At 56.9% G+C, this 5,789-nt stretch overlaps 1 protein-coding gene across 5 annotated transcripts in view; it reads right to left on the reverse strand.

The window, feature by feature from the left end:
* Positions 1 to 4,563, reverse strand: part of NDST1 (N-deacetylase and N-sulfotransferase 1) — a 70,960-nt gene extending 66,397 nt beyond the window's left edge. For 2 of the 5 annotated variants that reach the window (XM_032250201.1, XM_032250197.1), the window contains exon 1: positions 4,267 to 4,563. The gene's annotated coding sequence lies outside the window, so the exon portion shown is untranslated. Of the gene's footprint in view, positions 1 to 1,220; positions 3,742 to 3,844; positions 3,979 to 4,266 lie in introns of those variants that run through there. The other 3 variants (XM_032250198.1, XM_032250202.1, XM_032250200.1) reach the window with 3 other exon arrangements.
* Positions 4,564 to 5,789: the final 1,226 nt, after the last annotated feature.

The raw sequence follows: 5,789 nt of genomic DNA on the forward strand, positions 1-5,789 counted from the left end.
TGTAGCTGAGGCAGGAGAATTGCCTGAACCCAGGAGGCGGAGGTTGCGGTGAGCCGAGATCGCGCCATTGCACTCCAGCCTGGGTAACAAGAGCGAAACTCTGTCTCAAAAAAAAAAAGAGAAAAGCAGAGGGTGGAAGTGGGCTGGGCACCATGCAAATGCTAAGATTCTTAGGTGAAAAGGGAACTGAGAGTGGTCACCCAGGCCTGACCCTGCTGGCACACCCTCCTGCACCCTCTGCATACTTTCAGCCCTGCTGTTCCCGCCTTCTTTCCAACAGCTTACTTCCCAGCTAGCTTCCTTGGAGCTGTCACCCTTGTTGCTGTCTCCAACCTCGGGAGCCCTGAAGGACAAGACTATGCCCCCTACCTGTAGAGGGCCTTTCAGGGATTTGAAAGCAGTAATACTGTCCCTTAAGGGTTCTTTCCCAAATCTTAAGAGCACCTGTGACAACCTCAAACTCCAAGACAGCTACAAAGTCCTGCAGCTTCCCCCTCCTCCCGTCTCAGCCCACTGCCTGAGTCAGCCTGTGGTCGGCTTTCTGCAGGACCATAATGAGCACCATCTCTGGGCTGGTCTTAACTCTGCCAGTCTTGCTACCATCTTTGGTCAAAAGACCCCTGAGAACCAACATGGTAAGGCAGAAATAGTTCAGGCCTGGGTTCAAATTCCAGCTCTATAAGTGACTCCACCCCTCTGAGCCTCTATTTCCAAACATGAAAATGGGACAGGGGCGGTAGGGGTTACCAGCAGCAGCAGCAGCTACTTTGCAGGGTATTGTGAGATTTCAATGGGGTGTCTGTGAAGAGCCTGGCATAGTGCCTGACACAAGGCACAGGAACAGGCATCGAGTCAATGAGCTACTTACAACCCTCTGTCCTCTCTACAGGCGACAATAAAATCCAAACTCCTGAGCAGGGCACTGCAGGCTCCCACAACCCAATCTTGTCTCCTATTGTCCCCCTTCCCCCAGGCTGCACCCTGGAAAACACTTCCTCCTCCAGGAAGCCTTGCTGACAATAAGCAGAGGGCGTTTCCTTCCACTGACCTTCCAAACCCATCTATAACTGATCAGATCCTGCCCCACAGCCATCACTCGAATCCTCATCTTCCCTACCCCATCAGAACAGCCTCTCCAGGATCCAGCGGGACTTCACCCCATTTTGTGTCCCCTGTCACCCTCAGCCACAGACGTTTTCCATACACATTTCACAAATTACCCTAATGTTCCATTTCAAGTAAAGAATGTCCAAGTCCTCCAAACAGCCCAGATATTTCAGGCCATATACTCAAATCCAAATTCCAGGCCAGTAGAAGTCTGCCCAGCCTCTAGAGACTTGCAGGCCTGGCTTTGGTCCCGAAGCATGGAAGGGTAGCCAAAGCACAGCCAAGCAGGTCCAAAGCCCAGGGCAGAGAGAGCTCTGTGCTGCTGAGACCAGAGTACATTGGTGAGTTTCTCAGATGCCAGCCCGAGTCTATGATCTTAAATTCTTGACCACATCCTCCATTTGTGATTGCAAAACTGTTCCTCGCATACCTCCTTGTGACAGGAGGCTCACTATCATGTTATCTTGCTTACTTGGGCTCTCTCTTTCCTTGCTGATTCCCCGAGAGGCCTTTCCTCTTGCTCTGACCACAATGACAAGGACAGTCTGACCATATGGCAAGTCAGCCTTCCAACTCCTTCACTCAATGTCCTGCTTTTCTGAGCCCCCTCAATGTCCAGCAAAGCAATGGAATTTCCACATTTATTTCTACAAGCTGACCATGAACTATCAGCCCAGGAGGGCCCCCGACTCCCAGGGCCCTCAAAAAGCCTACAAACCCTGCAAATCCCAGACACAGTGCTGAACAGCCCTCGGAGCAGGTAGGGCTGAAATGCACAAACTTCCCTTCTCCAAGGATTTCTCTCATTATCTACCTCCACCTACCACACTCTCTCTCAGCCCTAGATTTTAAGATGTTGTTAATTAAGCAGCAATTTGTTTTCCATTTCTAAAGTGATTACTCAAGGCCCTCAATCACAGCCTGATCAGTACTCATAAGATGTCACCCCCACCAAATGATTGGGCCAGCCCAGGGTGTGAAAGCCAACAGAAGTGTGAGCCACCTCACACATTCACTTGTGGGATATTTACTGAGGCCTACAGGGTGCCCAACATCGCACTAACTGGGCTCAGGAACCTGTGCACACATGCATTCTCCATTAGGGTTCTGCAATCCTGACACTATTACTATCCTCAAGAACTTTGGGGCTGGGGCATCTAGACCTGTCCATTAGTTAGCAGTGAGGACCCTGCCACGGCCAAGTTACACAAGAGCACCCTTGTCCTACCTCTGCCCCTGCTGATCTGAAAGTGACCTGGTCTGAATGAAAAGTAAAAATTCAGCTATCCCTGGGTGCCAGGGAGAGAGGCCTGTTGACAAAGCCACCAGCTGTCTCCAGTCAGAGCCAAGGAGACGGGCTTCTCCCTGCACCACCCACACTGCCATGGACCCAGCAGCCAGCAACGGCACTTGGACCATCACGGAGCTCCAGGACCAGGCTCCAGCTAACCTCTCTCCTGCTCCAGCTGGCCACGCTAACAAGAGCCAGGACACAAGACCTCACTTGGAACAAGTACCAGGCAGAAGGGAGCACTACCTGCGGGTGGGGGAAATGGAGAAGAGGACAGATGTCCCCATAATTTCAACTGAAAATGAAACTGTACAAGGCCAAAGTTGTAAAAAAAAAAAAAAAAAAAGAAGAAGAAGAAGAAATAATAAACTAGAAGAAGAAGAAATAAACTGTGAGTTGTCACAGCAAGACCTTGCAGAGCTCTGTGGTTGAGACACAGGCTGGGAGAGGGAGGTAAAATCCCAGCTCCACCACTTGCTACTTGTGTGACCTTTACTACTCTGTGCCTCAGTTTCCCCTCCATACAATGTGGTTAATAGTAATGTGGCAGAATTAAATGAGAGAATGTATGTAAAGCAGTGAATTAGTCCAGCGCTTAACACGCAGTAAATGTGAAATTACTTGTTGAATGTAAGCATGCCACCATTTACTGAAGTAGCATACACTCCTCTCATTCTTACTCTAGCAAATACTATTCTCCCCATTTTGCAGGTGAAGAAACTGAGGCCAGGGAAAGGTAAGGAAACCACTCAAGGTCACACAGCTGGAAAGTGACAAACACCCAGGTCTCTCTGAACAGACCAGGGGGCAAAACTGCCCCCAGGCCATTCTGAAAGGTCTCCTGGGTGGGGAGAAGCGAAGATGGGGCGTTCAGGGGCCCGGGGTGCTCGACTCTGCCAAGAGCCAAGTGGTCAGTCGCCGGATTCCCGGGGAGGTCCCAGAACCCAGCCGTCCCACAGGCTCCCCCTCCTCACCCCTGTCCCCGTGCGTTAAAAACCTGCGTGCAAAGGGAGGACCCTGAGGGAGGAGGGGGGTTAGAGACCAGGCCGCTCCGAGCCCGCAGAAAACCGGTCGGGCTGCCTTAGCCTTCGCGAAGGCAGGACCCGGCCTCTAACCCCCTCCCTCGCTAGACAAAAGTTTCCCCTGTTCGGGAGCAGGGGAGGGGGAGGGGGCATTCCTCGTGAGTGACATTATCCGTGACCTACAGCTGCCGCGCTGCCCTCGCCCGCACCCCGGCCTGCCCCCCGGCCCCGCGCGGCCCCCCACCCCTTTGTCCTCCCACCCCCGCGCTCGGGGCCCGGCCGACTACACCCGCCCGCCCGGCGCCCGCCCGCACCAAACTTGCGCCGGCGGCCGCTGGGGCCCCGCGCGGCCTGCACGCCCGGCTCGGGCCACGCCGGCTCGGCGACAGGGGACTGGCAGGCCCGGGCCCTCCCAGCCTCTTACCTGCCTCAGCTGGGGCGCCACGCGGGGGAAGCGGCGCTCCCGGCGAGAAGCAGGACGCCGGGGTCCCCCCGGCCGTGCATGCGCCTCCCGGCTCCGGCCCCGGCCAAGGTTAACCCCTTCGCCGCCGCCTCCCGCCGCTCCCACCTCCGCTCCACGCCGCCGCCGCCACCGCCGCCTCCCACTCGTTCTCCTCCCCCTCCCGCTCCCGCTCCCTCCCGGTGCCCAGCCCCCAGTCCCGGCCCGGCGGTGCCCGGGGCAGCTCGCAGCCTCACCCTCGTCACGCGGCGGGGAGGGGTCTCCCTGGAGACTGGAAGTTGGGGCGCGCAGCCTCGCCCCCCCGGGCCCGCGGAGCCCAGAGGGGCGTACCCGCGCGCCCAGGGCCCCCCGGCCCGTCTCCCCCTACCCCTCGGCCCAGCGCCTACCTCACCGAATCGCGGCCGCTGGGAGCGGGGTTCGATCTCGTGATGCCGCGTGGGTGCCGGTCGGAGAAGGGCTCCGGAGCCCGGGGCGGCGGGTGGGCGTGCGGTGAGCGCCCCGGGGCGGGGGCCGGGGCGGGACGGAGCGCTGCTATCCGGGCTGGATTTCTCGGCTTCCACCCGGATTCTCCCTCGGCCCTCCCGGCCGATTCGGTGCTGCTCGGCGACCACGTGACGCGGGCTGCCTTTGACCCCTGTCTCCGAGCGGGTAGGGGGCGGGGGCCGGAGGGGGTGTCAGATGCAGGACCCACGAGGGCTGGGGCGGCTGCCCGGCGTCCGCGAGGCGGTGACCCCCGGGAAACAAAGCCCGGGGGAAACCAACAAGTTACTCGGGGTCAGAGACGGAACAGCGCTGGGGGTCGGGAGAGGCGGCAGAGAAAATGTGGGAGACAAAGACCCGCGCCCGCCGCGGCTCCGAGGGCCCTGGGAGCGCCCTGGCTGGGCTCGAGAGGGCCTCCCGGCTCTGCCACAGCTGGGCTTGTGACAGTTCTCCAGGACCTCCTGGGACAGCTCCCCGACCACCAGTGCTCTGCCAGAGTGACCCTTCCTGGGCAGACCCTCCCTCCCCCAACACACACCTTTGCCCTGACTCTCGAAAACCCCTTTATCGTGATTATCTGGTTCATTTACTGGTTTCATTGTGGACTAGAATGTCATCTCCCCCAACAAGTTGTTCCCGGCAGAATTCCCTCGCCCGGCACAAAACAAGCAGATGAAGAGGTAGATGACCTTGTGCAAATCTCTTCTCCCGCTGAGCCTGCCTGCCTCCCGCCCCTTCTGCTATTCTAACCATCCCAAGAACTCTGCAAATTAGGCAGGTTAAAAGTGATCGTCCCCGTTATACAGATGGAAGCAATGAGGCCCAGAGAGATGAGATGATTTGGCAGGTTGATGAGAGCCTAGGCTGGAACTCAGATGGGACGGCTCTCAGTGGAGGGCTTTCTGCAATCCATGAGCCAGCCTGTAACATGAGCGCGGTGGGGTTGGTTGAGTGAATCCCTTAAGGAGCTTGCTAAGGATGCAGGTCGCCACGCCCCTGGAGATCCTGAGTCTGGGAAACAGTGGATTGATGGATTCCTAAGGACCTTTAGAGCCTCAAGATTATCCAACTGGGCCAAGCACAGTGGATCACGCCTGTGATCCCAGCACTTTGGGAGGCTGAGGCAGGCGAACCACAAGGTCAGGAGTTCAAGACTAGCCTCGCCAACATGGTGAAACCCCAACTCAACTGTGATGGTGCCGGTCTGTAATCCCAGCTATTCGGGAGGCTGAGGCAGGAGAGTTGTTTGAACCCAGGAGGCAGAGGTTGCAGTGAGCCAAGATCACGCCACGGGCAACAGAGCAAGACTCTGTCTCAAAAAAAAAAAAAAAAAAAAAAAAAATTATCCAACTATAGGTAGGAACAAGCTCAAAAAATATACAGGGCTGGGTATGTTGGCTCACACCTTTAATTCCAGCACTTTGGGAGG

This window comes from Sapajus apella, unplaced genomic scaffold (genome assembly GCF_009761245.1).
Source record: "Sapajus apella isolate SASKATOON/1434 unplaced genomic scaffold, GSC_monkey_1.0 scaffold71, whole genome shotgun sequence".
Taxonomy (NCBI): domain Eukaryota; kingdom Metazoa; phylum Chordata; class Mammalia; order Primates; family Cebidae; genus Sapajus; species Sapajus apella.